Genomic DNA, 17,416 nt, shown 5'->3' with positions numbered 1-17,416 from the left:
GGGTGGAAATAGATATGGGAGGGAAGCAGGAAGCACAGTGCCAGGCAGCTATAGGTAAATAGGGCTTTAGGTTATATTCAGAGGGAGATCATTTATAAATCAAAAGAGGTAGTGTTAACATTGCACAGGAATTTAGTAAGGGCCACATCGAGAAAATTGTGTGCAGTTTTCAGCACCACAATTCAGGAAGCACATAGATGCCATAGAGAGGGTTCAGCGCAGGGCTACTGGATTGATTCAGGGCCGAGCAAGACTCAGCTATGAGGAATGGCTGAAGGAGACAGGGCTTTATTCACTAGAAAAGAGGCGGTTACGAGGAGATATGATAGAGATGTGTAAGATAATGAAATGTATAGATAAAATAAGTGCAGATGAATTATTCAGAGTAGACAGTGATAGTACCAGGGGCCATTAGTCAGGTGGCTTAGAGACAAATTTTCACTTTATGGGGACAGACCGGATAAAAGCACCAAATTTTTTCCACTTGTTCCTTGATGCATTAGTTATGATATTTTGGTAGGACCCATCTAATCAGAGCATGCTGAGGATATTTAATCAGCTAATTTGTCCGTCTGTCTGTCTGCCCATCAGATCAGGCATTTTTCTTGCGATTCAAATGGTTACTGCCCTGAAAGAACATAACTAAGAACATCTATCTTATAGTAAATTTGTATATTACCACAGGGTATGACTATTATAATCTCAGATAACCTTGACCTATATTTATGGCCAAAACTAGGTCAAATTGTGATAATTTATATATTTTATCACTATTCATTTATCGAATTTTGATGGTTATTTCTCGATAACCCATTTAACTATTGTTTATATATAGTATTAATGTTTGCGATAAAGTAATTATATTAGGTGCATATAACAGGATTATCAACACTGTAGAAGTCTGTCACATGGTGACCCTCAAGGTAAGAGGGGGAGGACTTCAGAGATCGGTGCTACAGTATTTTTGCTGGGAATTTCCTGTCAGAAAGTGTGTTTTCCTGATACTACTGTTACATAGGACTACAATGGGTTTTGCTGTGAAGATTTGGATGTTTGATCAGGTAATTGTAATACAATTTCCACTTAAAAGCCTTTGAACATTTTATAGAATATGATGTAGATACCACACAATATCCTTCACCACCATAACAGATGACAGGGAAGAGTTAGCTGGATTGCTGCTGTCTTTTACAATAGTAATCCCTGTTGACATCATCAGGCCATGTCCTACAATTATTACATCAGGGCACACAGAGAGAGAAACTTCCTACTTTATGTTGAGTCAATCAAGAATCTGATCTCATGGTTCTTTGCTCTTGATCACCAAAACTATGCCAGATGGATTCCAATTCACATTCGTGACATGGAGAGTCTACCACTGCCTATTCTGTTGGAATTTGAGAAGCAGGGTCACTGGGTTGTTCCTAGAACATTGAACCGTTTCTCAGCCATACCCATTGACCAGGCCCATGAACAGAATAATGACACAGTCAAGAGTTCAGGTGGTGCAGTTGAATTCACTGAAAACCCATCAGCTTTCAGGAAATGGATGATAGCTGGTCCTGAGCAAGCTCGGCTTCTCACAGAATTTGACATGACCTACTTCTACACAGAAGATGAGAACAACCTGCAGCACCACGAAGAGGGCCTGTCTGCACAGAAAACATTCAAACAACAAGTTTCAGCTCTAGTTGAGACAATCTGTGAGATGGACAATCCTTTCCTTAACAACTCTTCTGAACTGACCTCCTTGGACAGCCACAATGTCATGGATGACTCAGTAGTCAATACAGTTCGCACCATTGAAGCATTGGGAGTGAACCAGTACAAGAACTATCACATGTCAGTGATTACTGATCGCACACAGTCGATTCATGTTCCCATAAAGAAAAATTCCCTTGCCCTCTTCAGAAGTCCAAAATCAATGATCAAATCCAAACAAGCTGGGAAGATTGTGATGCTGAAGAATGATGTTTCACTCTTCTCCAGATTATATATTGTGATGCAGCACAGAGATTGTGATCTGAGCACATTCTTTAAACATGAAAATCATCCATACCCTCCCTCTCTGTCAGACAGTGGAAAACTACATCTCGGGAAAAAGTCTGATCTGCTGAAGAACTTGGATGAGAAAAGTCACATAGGGCCTCCTACTTCCTTTGATGTCAAAGCACTGGATGGTGCTGCTGTAGTGCACCTCCTTCCTATGAAAAATATCACCACATTTGATGAGTATGCAGACAATGTTTTCATTCCACACCTCATCAGTCAATTACATAATACCAAGAGAGTAGATGTGGTCTGGGATACCTACATTGCCAGCAGCCTCAAGGAGACAGCAAGGGAAAAAGAGAGGGAAAGGAGTTCGTAGAAAGGTGTCTGGTAAAACCAAAGTCCCAGGAAACTGGAAGGAATTTCTACGAGATTCAGCTAACAAGCAGGAACTCTTTGGATTTTTGTCGGAGAAAGTTGCATCACCATGCGTCAATTTTCCCGATGGCAAGTCAGTATTTATTACATCTGGACAGAATGTAGTGGCCAGAGGTGCTAATCATTACATGTTGCCATGCGACCACGAAGAGGCAGACACCAGACTGTTGATTCACATTCAGGATGCTCTGGAAACAGGATCTACCACGTGTTTGGTACGCACTGTGGACACTGATGTTTTCGTCATCCTAATCAGCAAATTTCATGACCTGGTCGCCATTTATCCAAGTGCAGACATCTGGATAGCATTTGGAACAGGCAAGGATTTTGTTCATCTTCATGTCAATTCCATTTGTCATAGGCTGGGCAAGGAGAGATCTGTAGCCTTGCCTGGATTCCACAGCTTCACACGTTGTGACACAACATCCGGTTTCTTTGGCAAGGGGAAAAAAGTGGCATTGGAGACCTGGAATTCACTTCCTGAAGTTACCCAAACATTCAGCTATATGGCACTGAAATCCATACAAGCATATGGATTTGGACTCTCAGCACTTCCAGATCCTTGAGCACTTCACTGTCCTTCTATATGACAAAACAAGCAGTTTGGAATCAGTCAATGAAGAAAGGAGGGTGTTATTCTGTCAGAGGAATAAGACAATGGAGAACATACCACCAACTGAGGATGCTCTCATACAGCACACAAAGTGTGCAGCTTACCAGACAGGCATCTGGGCAACTATCCTTTTGCCTCAGCAGAACACTCCTACTCCAGAGGGCTGGGGTTGGACTTGGGCGATGGAAAATCAGTCATGGTTTCCCATCTGGACCACCTTACCCATTTCCTCTAAGGCGTGTAATGAACTGGTGAAGTGTGGGTGCAAGAGCAAGAATGGTTGCAGTACCAGGTGTGCCTGCAAAAAGGTCCAGTGGAGATGTACTGAACTTTGCAGCTGTACATGTCAAAAGTAGGGAATATGCTATCAATATGTTTATTCCTGATCTACAAGAACAATAGGAGGTGTCATTTATATTATCATATGGGACATTGGTTGAGACCAGGCTCAGTGAACTAGATTTGTTGCCCTCCAGTGAACCACTGGAGACCCGGATATTATGTTTGTCACAATGGTCACTCCAATACTGCATACATGTATATCTAGATGTGGAGTACATTTGGTTGTTTGTGAGATTCAAAGTGGTAAAGAACATTACATGTATAATGGTATGTTATAAAGTAAATAAATATTTAAAAAAACATTTCATGTGATTTTACAAATGAGATTTAATATTTTTTCAGAAGATCAACTATTTTAAAGAAATTTATGTAAGAACACAGAATATCTTATCATTCTGTGTGCATATTTGGCAAAATATGGCATAATACACTAAAATGGTATATAATGGTGTCTTATAGCTTCGATCACATGAGTCCCACCAAAAAATGAAAGTTTATACATCAAGCTCGTAACACATAAAAATTGGTGCTTTTATCTGGTATGTCCCCATCAAGTTGCTAAATGTTTTTAAGGGAGCAATGAACCATCATGCAAACGGAATATATGCAAATTAGAAGATGAGAACTATGAGTTTATTGGTAGTATAGTAACATAGTATTTATAGTATTATATAATGACTAAGTAGTAACAGAATATAAGGATTGTGATTATGTCTTTTTATGTCATCTTATGTCTGTTTACAAGAGTACTGTTCATGTTTACTTACTGCATTGAATAATGTCTCAGAAATCAACAAATAACCACGAACTAGTGGATTCTGTCGTGTATGGGCGGAGCGTGTATTGTATGGGCGGAGCCCCGAGTCACGGTCGGTGGTGGTCACGTGGTTGTGGCTTCATATGTCACGACTGGCCCACTAGGGACTTGTAGCACCAGTAGCATCAGTAGCAGCATGTGCTGTCATTAGCAGTGTCCTGTAGGTCGTGTGCCTGTAGAGTGCATCGAGTACGTAATAAAGCGGGAGTTACGGGCATCGTACGCCCACCCTCTCGCTCGAGGCAATAAAGCGGAGTTGTGCTATCCTCCGGCTCATGTCTGCCTGCTCGCACCTCTGCCACGACACTACAGTTTGGCGACGAGGTTGTTTCGGATTGACGCGTGCAGAGTGCCTGGTTTTCCTCAGTATTGACTTTGAGTCGTTGCCGGAGCGATGGGATTGTAGGGCGCACGGAGCGCCGGGAAAATCAGCGCAGCTAGTGCAGTTCGAGTTCGATCACCTGGCGAGGAGCCCAGGGAAGCGCATCGCGAGTTTTGCGCGCCCGCGGCCGCACGCACAGTCTTCGGTGCGGGTCGAGTCCTGCAGCCAGGCATCTTGCTGTCGCCTGCGAATTCGCGTCGAGTGAACGGCAGGACAGCTCGAGGATGGTGGAAGTCGGGGCACAGTGCACGGATGAGTGCCCGTCTTCGTCGGAGACGACTTAAAATTGTTTTCAGAGCAGTTGGGGTGCTATTTCCACGCGAATGATGTTGACGACGAGAGCAAGCGCAAATCGATCTTGCTCGCCTCGCTATCAACAGAACATTATCGACTGCTGAGTGATTTGGTGGTGCCGGACAAGCCCAGCGACGACGAGCTGTCGTTTCAGGATGTGGTGGAGAAGATGAAAGCCCACATGGCGCCGGAGAAGTCATTGCAGCTGGCTCGATACCAGTTCGATCACCTCGCGAAGGGTGTGGAGGAGCGCGTCGCAGATTTCGTGGCGCGAGTGAAGCATTCGGCCGTGGCCTGCAAGTTCACGGCAGAGGAGCGTCCAGCTGTTAAGGTCTTGGATAGCGAGGTGCGGACGACCCCAGCGACCTGCATCGTGGCCTACAGCCTGGGCATAGCGATCCCGGCGGCCCGGAGCAGGAAATGCAGCCGATGTTGAGCCTGTTTTCAATTGGTCCGAAGGTAACAAGACCAATGACAGTGGAGGTCGAGGTGAACGGGGCACCGATCGCGTTTCAAGTTGATACCGGGGCCGCGGTGTCGATCATGGGCGAACAGACCGCTCGTGAACTCCACGGTATTCACCTGGTCAAGACGACCTTTTCGCTGTAGACGTACACCGGCGAAGCGATTACACCACTTGCTGTGACAGATGTCTCGGTGGTCTACCAAAGTCAAAGCGCCCTACTCTCATTGTTTGTGGTACAAGGGGAGGGGCCCGCCCTTTTGGGCCGGGACTGGCTGGCTTGCCTCAGGCTAGACTGGACGGCGCCAGCCAGTGGCCTTGGATGTCCCGTGCCGAGCCGATTAGAGTATCGGTGGGAGGAGGTTCCTGTTTCGGAGTTCGTACCTCCAGGTGCACCTGCGTCTCCTTCGGGCCCCGTACCTCCGTTTGGGCCCGGGCCTCCCTCTAGACCCGAGGGTGAGGTCCCGGCGGCAGGAGCCGCGACGATGCAACATGGGTTTCCGTTCATTGCTTCCTGCAACTACGATATACGGTTCCGGAGCAACGGGGAGCATGCCAGCTGCGACGGGCTCTCATGCTTGCGTTGCGCTCATGATACAGTGCACGCCCGTGTCGTTCAGGCGATTTCAATGGGGGATTGGAGCGAGCCGGTCGCATTCAAGAAGTTCGCGGAACGCGACCAGCGACGGTGTCCTCTTCGACATTCAGATGGGGACCTGCACGCAAGTCGCCTCAACGTCGTGACAACCAAGAGGCATGCACGCAGCGTGGTTCATGATTTGTTAATTGTTGTGTGTTTGATTCTTGCGGCACGAGTGATTCAGCTTGGCGTTATAAACGCAAATGCCGACAGTCCACGTGTGAGCAAAATGTGTTTGATTGGGATCAATGCTTTCTTTGATGTGAAGAACTTGCGGACGATCGTTGCGAATAAAGAGATCTTCCAGATCTCGGGCTTCGATGACAGTCCGCAGTTCGCTGCACTCTCATGTGTTAGAATTATACTGTGGGAACACGCTGTACGTAAAGAGAAGTTTGCCTCTGCGCAGACGATGTTTTTGCTGTTGTATGACCCTGATATGTATTCAGTCAATGCTGTTCTTCTGTGTGGACGTGCGTTGAGGTCTCGGCTGGAGTTGCTGCGGCCAAAGGGGTCGGTGGCAGGGGCGGTGTTGCGCCCGGGGCTGATGCGTTGGTTTTGTGTAGGATGGCTGGTAATAGAGCCGGCTAATTGCCTGGTTCGAGTCGATGGCGGGGAGCCGGTTTGCTGTTCAGCGTCACCCCTCCCGTTACTCTCGCGGGGGCCAGGTGTTATCTTTCCAAAGCCGCTCTCCCCGCTGCTCCCGCCAGCGGCGGTGCCCTCATGTCTGGCGGACTCAGCGTGTTTACCTGTTTCTGTCCGTGGGGGGACGAGCAAGCTTGTCGGCCAGGGGCGCAGGAGGTTCATCTAAGCGTGTCACCTCGACCTCGCCGGAAGGCGTGTAAGCATGGGCCGCCTGGGGGCGCTTCTACAGTCCACTGCATTTGGGATTCAACTCGCTCGCACCAACACAGTATATGTTGTGATGGGGATAGAAGGATGAATTATGTGCCAGATTAAAACAACGGCATTAGTGTTACAGGTTGTGCAGATGAAGCACGTTTTTCTTTTGATCCATCTCGTCTGGGTGATTCTCAGCCCAACCATCACCCCAGGGTTAGATCAGGTGATGTGGTACTTGGGAGATTTTACATGATTGGTGTCATTTTGTTCCTCTTTGCTTGTTTGTGTCATATTGTCATGGTGTTTTTTCTTTTTCACCAGTTGCTTTTTTTTGTATCATGGTGCCAGTGCATTTGCTAAATGCCATTTTGGCACTAGTTGCTTTCTGTGTTGTAGTGCCAATGATTTTTGATCACTGTCATTTTATAATCATACTTTTAGGGGGGAGGAGTGTCGTGCATGGGCGGAGCGTGTATTGTATGGGCAGAGCCCCGAGTCACGGTTGGTGGTGGTCACGTGGTTGTGGATTCATATGTCACGACTCGCCCACTAGGGACTTGTAGCACCAGTAGCATCAGTAGCAGCATGTGCTGTCATTAGCAGTGTCCTGTAGGTCGTGTGCCTGTAGAGTGCATCGAGTACGTAATAAAGCGGGAGTTACGGGCATCGTACGCCCACCCTCTCGCTCGAGGCAATAAAGCGGAGTTGTGCTATCCTCTGGCTCGTGTCTGCCTTCTCGCACCTCTGCCACGACACTACATATTCTTTTTCATGTAAACACATACTTTCAATAAATAACTCATTTATTGATATTATTAATGGTATAATTTCATTCCTTGTCCCAGAAAATGTGTGTTTAGATACCAAGATTGCTATCCTAAGTGGCATAGAAGCTGAGATAATGGCACATAGGTTTTTACATGGTGGCCATCTTGGAATCCAAGATGGTCGCCATCCTCTATCTTGAGGACGTGGGTCCGACCAAAAATTTAAATCTAAGGCAATGGATAGCACATGGAAAAAGTTTGGTGCTTTTATCCGGCATGTCCCCAAAATTTTGTTCAGCCACCTGACTACATAGCCTGAGAGTAAAGAAGAGGATCACTCAATGGTGAAGAATCACTTTTAAAAAATTAAGAAATTCTCATCTCCAGATCCGGATCTTCAACAAAATCTAATCACTTCTTTCGTGTTACAGGCCCAACTTGTCCACCAATTTTCGTCCGAGTCCGTCCATAACTTTTTGAGATATCCTGCTCACCGACAGACAGGCAAACAGACGGCTGAAAACATAACCTCCTTAGGTAACAGGTAATAAACTTATCAATCTAGTACATGATTGACCTTAGGCATACTTTCCAAATCATTTTGGTCCTTTTTAGTTTTTGTTTTTTTATGAATAACATGCATACAAATCACAAAATAAACAACAAATTTTTGTGAGTTTTCATCTGTTTTAAACTCAAAACCTTGTCAATCAGATCTCCAATCACCAGAAATGAGTTAAGCATCTGGTGTATGCTCAACTTGAAGGTTTATTAATACAATAAAATTTCCTCAATTTAATTTGGTTTCCCTTGAACAGTTGAAAGTGTAAATGGGTTTTTACGTTGCCGAAGGCAATGTTTACCATTCAATATGTCTGGAATAACAGTGTAAAGTGTAAACCTTTGCTCTTAAGTTGGCTGGTGAGACGTGATAAACCTCATCGTTATCACAGGTGAGACACTGGTATACCATACACGTAACAAAACATTGTTAAAAAATAAGGACAGATATCAAGGGATATACCCTCGAGACTGGAGGTGAAAGTTTTGGATATTAATTATGCGAAAGGGGGCATCTGATGTCGACTGAAACACTACTACCAGCATGAGCATTGGGTTTGTCAACTGGTCAAAAAATAACCAGGGAGGTAGTACAGTGAATTTGTGACATCCTATGAAAAAAATGTTTCTCTTTGACACATTTCATCTGGAGATGAAGCAGAAACCTATATAGAGAGATCCATAAGATTGTGGCATAAGCTTACTGTTTGCTGTAAGTACACCAAACGGAAAGGGTTAAGTGTTAGATATCTTCACACACATATTATGGTGGTAAAATGGGTAGTAGGGTGAGGGAGAGGGTGGGGTTGTGGAAGTAAGCCATGGGGTGCGATATCGGGTCACAGGGGTAGAGGTGCACATTGCGGAGTGTGGGCAAGGGCAGTGGCAATGCGGGCAAGGGCACAAGAGACAGGAAAGTGTTGGTGGGGTTTGTAGTGAATGGAATGAACCATCCATTGTGCATTTATGGCATAATGGTTTCCATTCCAGAATACCGAGATTGGAAATGCAGTTGGGGCGGAAAGTAGGGTTAGTGAATGCTTTCATAAAAGCTCCACTGTGCCTGCATGGTCATTCAATATGAATGGACCTCCTTACTTACGAAGGAGTCACAAATAGGTCTATTTATATTGATCGACCAGGTCAATTCATATTGATTCAGTGTGTTTGCCATAAACCTGTAACTCTGCATCATTATTCCTCTTCATGTCTCTATAAAACAATCATTATGTGGTGTAACATCAATTGTTTAAGATTGTAATTATTGTGTGCAGGTACTGCTCTTTACACTTTCCATTTGGTGGAATGTTTTGATAACAATCTTTATATACAACTGAGCGAAATTGGCACAGCAAACCTTGAACAAAACTAGTGTTCAGATTTTCACTTATACTGCAATATAGAAGATGTGACTAAACTAATGACAACAATAAGCAGACCATTCGTTTATTCATTCATATGCAGCACAAGGCTGTGGGGGAGCATCATTGGCTGAGGTCACAGCTGTGCTACTGATGCAATGCCCTCTGTTGGTTAGGGCAGGAATTTGGAATTTGTTCCATGGTGCCAGCAATAGCTCGCCTACTCTTCACTAAGGACACCATGGGATCTTTAACATCCACCAACAAATGCTGGCAGACAGGACACAGGATTCAAACCCAGCAGAGTTAGCTCGGACGCAAGTGTGCATACCTCTAGACCATCCTTTCAGTCCAGACCATTAGTTATCAAATGAAAGAACAAAAACTGCATTAAAGTCTTCAGAAGGAACCCAAATAAGCAAATAGCAAGGATAGCGTCATCAGGAGTAACCTGAACAGGATTCAGGTTTCAGTTGCCACTCCTCTACCCTCAAACCCATCCAGGTGCTCAGCCCTTATCCACCAACAATTAAATAATTCAATTCATAACCATTTTGATCAGTCAATAATTTCCAGATGATTGTCAACTTTATCTTCCCTGACTCAGGTCTACATTCAACATGAAATAATGAAATAAGATTCTCAGCTCTGTGTCTATCACAAGATCATCTGCTTGAAATGAAATTCTTTCATATAGGCAAGTGAACTGCACTCCAGAACCGCACTCAATGAAACAATATCCTCATGAGTAGAATAACCACAAATATTCAACACCGATCAAACATAACATCACAATGGGTATGTATGTTACGATCTAAAAATGAATGAAAGTTATAAGCAGTACTCACCCGATTCGTCGTGCGAAGTGACTACACTCATCACAGGCTTTGTAGCACAACACGACAACACTCATCAGAGACTTTGCAGCACAACAGGACAACACAAATCACAAGCTTTATTGCACAACATGACAAAACAAATCACAGGCGTTGCAGCAGAACGTGACTCCCGACGGTGACAAAAACGACGTCCCCCGACCTCACAGGATCACGAGGCATCAATAATACAACTCAAAAGTAAAAATTCCAAATGCACAATATGAAATTTAGTGTAAACGTAATCAGATCTCATGCTCTAAATGGTGTTTTGATTTAAATATAGTGTGGTTTGGACGTGTATCACAGCGAAGCTGCAGATAAATCTATACTCATCAAAAATATTTCATGGATATGTGACACTCACCCCACTGCAGTATATTTTTAATTCATAAGGTGTGTTCCTGCTGTCAACATCATTCGTACTAAAATACACAATTCTGTCTGTCTGTCTGACTGACTGCAATACCTCTTCTTCTTTCGGCTGCTCCCGTTAGGGGTCGCCACAGCGGATCATCGGTATGATCCGCATAGTGATTTGGCACATGTTTTACGCCGGATGCCCTTCCTGACGCAACCCTGGTCGCCTCTTACGACACAGGGACATGGTACACCTATTTTAACCGGGGTATACACCGGCCCAGTCCACTGGTACTCATTTCGCCGACCTTGGAAGGATGACAGGCTGAGTCAACCCCCTGGTGTATTAATTCAGTGGCCCAACGGGGCTTGAACTCAGGACCTTTTGGATCCCAAGCCGCTGCCCTAACCACTGCGCCAACACCAGGCTGTAGACTGACTGCAATACATTCGGTCGTTATTTATCCAATCTCAACCAAACTTGACAGGATGACAAAGGGTCACACGATGGAGGTTGTAACAATTTCATTTGCCCCCCTCCCCAAAGGGATTTTCATCCTTTGAGCGAAATCCGTGTTAAGGTGTGTTGATAGCTTATTGCGATATTTTTCCAAGGCCGCTTCTATTACCAAAAGTAACGACAGCAATCATGATCAGAGTATAATATTAATCTTATAAAATAATATTAATATTAATAATATTAATCCCCCCCCTACCCAAGGGGTTTTTCCTCCTTGTTCAAATGCCGTGTTAACGTGTAAAACTAGCTTATCGTGGCATTTTGTGGGAGACCCCTACTGGAAGTAAATATATATATATATATATATATATATATATATATATATATATATATATATATATATATATATATATATTATAAGATGCTGCACCTGGACCCACTGTCGAGCCCATCCCCACTGAAGTCCCAGATATCTGCAAAACCATCTTGTTTCTTTAGAATGAGTCGTAAATTATGTGTTTCCCTCAGGAACTCCAAGATCCCATGTATGAACTTCACTACTTTAATGTGTTAACAATGTCTTTTCAGGAATGATATGTTTCCAGTTTTCTTTGAGTAGCAGGGAGAGTAGCGTCTCCCCATACAGTACGCCCCGATAGAAAGGAGAGCGAACTGCACCTAACAACAGACCCACACCACGTGCGTGAGTAGTGCTATGCAAGACAGGATCTTTGTCTCGTAAAACCCCTTCTGAGTCCTGTGTTTCCCCTGAATGAATGCATCAATGTGTAATTGTTCAGGTTGTTGTGGTTTTGGGGCACACCGTTTGTGTTTTATGCAGAGCAGCCATGTTCTATGAATGGTGTTAGCGTAATGGTTAGGGTGGTGGGCTTGGGATCCTAGGATCCTGAGTTCAAATCTCACTCAGCTGTTGAATTAATACCAGTGGGGTTGACTCTGCCTGTCATCCTTCTGAGGTCAGCAAAATGAGTACCAGCTTGCTGGTATCCTGTGTCCGAGTGGTGACCCGTCCAGAATTGTGCCCAAGAGCCAAGGAGACTGCTTAGGCAACACCAATGCTCTGCACAGAGTATGGTCCCAATGGATGGATGGCCGTGTTCTCCCTTCCCCCACCCCCTTTTTATCTGTAAATAAACCCTGTTTGATGAAAAACTTGTGTGGTCTTCAGAAGCAGGATCCATAGTGCTCATGAGATTGGCTTATTAAGCTGTTAAACGGGAAAATTGGGTTCATGCTGAGGAGCCTCAAACGTGGTCACTGACAGGCTTGACTCGGCCATCTTGTTGGTAATTCCGCCGTGGTCATTGCGTTCAAAGATACAGATTTGCAACGGCAGACGCAGTGGTCTTCTCGTTCCTACCTGCCAGGTGTCATGTCGGTCATTGAAGACCACTAACTTTTTTAATGGAAGCCTAATTTTTAACCCCTTCAGCACCTTCATCATTATCACAAAATGCAAATATTCCTTTCAATGAAACTACTGTGATAGAGCTCATGGATTTCTTTGTGTATATCATCGTAATACATTCCCTTCCTTCGCACATATCCCGGTTCTGTGTTAGTTCCTATTTACATTCGGGAATTAAACCTTCAATGTCTCCCTTAGATATTATATCACTAAAATAATCAAGGGTTGATTTTATCACTTCAGATGTCGTGGACACATTACCGCCCCTTTCAACTTCACCAGTTCCAATGTATCGTTTAAGCAGGCACTGTCAAACATTTTCCAGCATAAATAATTTAAAAGTGTGCCATTTGTGTTGTTCAAACTTATTTAATCTACAATGGCACAGCAAGAACCTATCACTCGATTGAAAGTAGGTTAAAGATTTTCATTCAATACTAGATGACCCGTGAACCCGTTGGGTTCCCGTTGTGACAGCGATTGATAAAAAAATCATTTCAAATCATAAAATAAAAATAAAAAAGATAGCTCCAGCGAACTATACCGCTGAGGTTGTTTGCATTGATCAAATTCTCCCGAAGAGTACTTGACTGAATCGGGGAATTGATTTTTTAAATATTTTTTTCATTGCCCGATTTGAACAAAACTTGATACTGCACACCGCAGGAGAATGGTGAGTAAGGTGGCCCTAAAATTTTTGCGCGATCGTGTACCGTTTTGGCTGTATTTCGGGAACATACATACAAGATGAGAGTTTTAGTAATATACTAGCTGACCCATGAACCCGTTGGGTTCCCGTTGTAACAGCGGTTGATAAAAAAATTCATTTAAAAAAAAAAGATAGCTCCAGCGAACTATACCGCTGAGGTTGTTTGCATTGATCAAATTCTCCCGAAGAGAACTTGACTGAATCAGGAATTGATTTTTTAATAATTTTCTTCATTGCCCGATTTCAACGAAACTTGATATTGCACGTCAATGTGAAAAAAAAACAGAGAAAGGAAAGTCGAAGAAATTATTAAGTGCGTAATCTTCTAAACACAATTCTATTTATTAATGAACACGCAAGTATTGGATCAAAATGGCGATGTTTATTTTATGCTTAAAAATAAATCGTTCCTTGTCTATACTAAATGTTTGCGATTTTTAAATGAATCGTTTCAAGAAAAAAAAAAAGAGATCTCCATCGAACTGTACCGCTGAGGTTGTTTGCATTGATCAAATACTCCCGAAGAGTACTTCACTGAATCGGGAATTGATTTTTTAATAAATTTTTTCATTGCCCGATTTGTACGAAACTTGATACTGCACACCGCAGGCGAATGGTGAGTTAGATGGCCCAAAAATTTTTGCACTGTCGTGTACCCATGTTGCACCCACGCCACAGTTTTGGCTGTATTTTGGGAACATACATACAAGATGAGAGTTTTAGTAATATATGGATAGATAGATCGATCGAAATAGAAGATAGATGTCCCAGTTGATTCAAGTGATGATGTTTCCTCTGAAATAATTCTCTTTTTTGATGGAGTTTGAAATGATGATGTAATGATCTAATATGAGAAATTCAATCAATCACCCCCATTTCACTTGTATTTATTTAGTACGAGCAGGGATAACCCAGCGTTGCCAGGCAACATTGGATCCCTCTTCCCACCCCACCCCTTCCCCTGCCTCCTCCCACCCCACCCTCTGAGGGACGAATTCATCGATATGACTGAAATAATGATGCTGCAGATTATTCATCCTCATCGCAATGTCATGAATCTGGGGTGTGTTCAGTTACCAAGTTTCTTGCAGATCGCTTGCCAAGTGGCTCAAGCACTCAAGCAAGCACTCCATTTGAAACCATTGATAAGGAGGGGCTGAATTGCTTTGTAACTGGACACACCACTGGACGTCTCACCATACAGTTATGTACAAAACACCGACACAAGGACAGTTTATAAATTAAAGATGTCATCCATGAATCATGATTATTTTTGTTGTCATGACAACGTACCTTGTTTAGTTTTAAAATGTACGTAAACTCAGAGGTGATGTTGCGTGTTCCAAAGTGGACGTGCACATTTCATTCAACTTTAAAATGTGCGTGTACATCACTTCCTGAGAGTGTACGTATGTACGTAATAAATATCTCTTGGGAATTTCCCTGGCAGCCTCCAGACGAATTAATTACGGACGCACGTATTTCACGACCAGGCCGATTTTAATGTTAATTTACTTCACACAATACAGTTTGTGAATTGCATGTCCTTCAGCTTATTTATAAGCCTTGAAAAGTCGCGCGAAAACCAAAAGTTATTTTTTAATGAAATATCACTTTTGTTTTCTCTGCAATTAACGTACCTTCATTGGGCGGTGTATAATTAGACCCATGCTACGATCGCTGCGGACAAACCTCGTTAGACTTGAAATCAAAATGTACCTTTGTTTCCTCAAAGCGGTACCTCATTTAATTATAGAGGATGAGTTGTTCAGTCTTCATGTGTACATCAGAGGCCGATAAACAATGTGAGCTTTGTGGAGCGAAAAAGATGGCGGCGATTTCTGGACGACTTGAGGGAAAGAAGTGGCCTGGCTCATGGGCGGTGCTCGTGACACTGGGGAGATAAGGGGAGGCGGGGCCTGTAGAATGGGCGACGCTTGTGACGCTGGGGAGATAAGGGGAGGCGTGGCCTGTAGAATGGGTGACGCTTGTGACGCTGGGGAGAGAGGGGAGGCGGGGCCTGTAGAATGGGTGACGCTGGGGAGAGAGGGGAGGCGGGGCCTGTAGAATGGGCGACACTTGTGACGCTGGGGAGATAAGGGGAGGCGGGGCCTGTAGAATGGGCGACGCTTGTGACGCTGGGGAGAGAGGGGGAGGCGGGGCCTGTAGAATGGGTGACGCTGGGGAGAGAGGGGAGGCGGGGCCTGTAGAATGGGCGACGCTTGTGACGCTGGGGAGATAAGGGGAGGCGTGGCCTGTAGAATGGGTGACGCTTGTGACGCTGGGGAGAGAGGGGAGGCGGGGCCTGTAGAATGGGTGACGCTGGGGAGAGAGGGGAGGCGGGGCCTGTAGAATGGGCGACGCTTGTGACGCTGGGGAGATAAGGGGAGGCGTGGCCTGTAGAATGGGTGACGCTTGTGACGCTGGGGAGAGAGGGGAGGCGGGGCCTGTAGAATGGGCGACGCTTGTGACGCTGGGGAGATAAGGGGAGGCGGGGCCTGTAGAATGGGCGACGCTTGTGACGCTGGGGAGAGAGGGGGAGGCGGGGCCTGTAGAATGGGTGACGCTGGGGAGAGAGGGGAGGCGGGGCCTGTAGAATGGGCGACGCTTGTGACGCTGGGGAGATAAGGGGAGGCGTGGCCTGTAGAATGGGTGACGCTTGTGACGCTGGGGAGAGAGGGGAGGCGGGGCCTGTAGAATGGGCGACGCTTGTGACGCTGGGGAGATAAGGGGAGGCGTGACCTGTAGAATGGGTGACGCTTGTGACGCTGGGGAGAGAGGGGAGGCGGGGCCTGTAGAATGGGCGACGCTTTTGACCCACCCACTCACAGACATGAACTCAGCTTTATCTATCTAATATGGAATAGGCAAAGCCTAGAAGCGAATGTAGAATTCTTCTTACATTCGCTTCTTAAATGTTTCAAATTAAACTGACTTTTTGCTATGAAAAAATAAATATTACCTCAACATTACCTTCACAACAACAACTACACCGCATAGAACAGGATCTCATCTGCAAAAATAAATATTACCTTAACATTACCTTCACAACAACAACTACACCGCATAGAACAGGATCTCATCTGCAAAAATAAATATTGCCTCAACATTACCTTCACAACAACAACTACACCGCATAGAACAGGATCTCATCTGCAAAAATAAATATTACCTCAACATTACCTTCACAACAACAACTACACCGCATAGAACAGGATCTCATTTGCAAAAATAAATATTACCTTAACATTACCTTCACAACAACAACTGCACAGCCTAGAACAGGATCTCATTGTAGTGTCCGAGGTGCAGTGAGACACGGGACGTGAGAGTGTAGTAGTAACTCTGCTTTATTGCATGCTCGGATGTACACTACCCAGAGCCTCTAGCGGGCGTGTAAAGACATATGAACCCCTAACCATGTGACTAGTATCATAAGCACTCCAGACCCCTACAGCACTCCACGCTCCTCCCTCCTAAAATTATAATTATAAAATGACAATTACAATTATAAAATGACAAATATAAACGACAAAATGACACCAATCAAAAATCATTGACACTATGACACCAAATGACACAAAGATCAACTAGTGGCAACATGACATTAATCATGCCAAATCCTCCAAGTACTGCGGTCGTCTCCTGATCCGCCCTGGGTGGCCAGCGCTGCCAGACGGCCCACGCTCAGACGCCTCCTGGCTAGGTCAAGGTGACACCCTCGACGGACTTGCCCCCACAACTGCCACATCAAGTGCCCCCACCTCGGCCGACAAGCTGGCCCATCTCCCTCGGGTAGGACTGAATCAGGTAAACACCCCGAGTCCGCTAGCCCCGTGGGCGCCAGCACGTCTGGCCTTGGCGATACAACGTCTGGCCACGGCGACATCAGCAGCGGGGGCTCCATGTCACCCAGTACCGGGGGGTGACACGGAACAGCGATCATGCATTTGTTTCACACGCTGCTGTCCCACACCAAAACCGTGCACCAGCGCCGGGCGCAACACCGCCCCCAACCACCGGCCCTCCAGGTAGCAGCAAATCCAGCCTCGCCCGCAATGCCCGTCCAC

At 45.0% G+C, this 17,416-nt stretch overlaps 1 pseudogene; it reads left to right on the top strand.

Annotated features, from left to right (window-relative positions):
• The first annotated feature begins 1,363 nt into the window (after positions 1-1,363).
• On the top strand, positions 1,364-3,399 carry LOC147012132 (uncharacterized; annotated as a pseudogene).
• Positions 3,400-17,416: the final 14,017 nt, after the last annotated feature.

Source organism: Eptatretus burgeri, chromosome 15, assembly GCF_056783735.1.
Source record: "Eptatretus burgeri isolate ZD-2024b chromosome 15, Ebu_testis_v1, whole genome shotgun sequence".
In the NCBI taxonomy this organism is placed as follows: domain Eukaryota; kingdom Metazoa; phylum Chordata; class Myxini; order Myxiniformes; family Myxinidae; genus Eptatretus; species Eptatretus burgeri.
The sequence above is the reverse complement of the archived record's forward strand: the minus strand, read 5'-3'. Positions and strand labels throughout refer to the sequence as shown.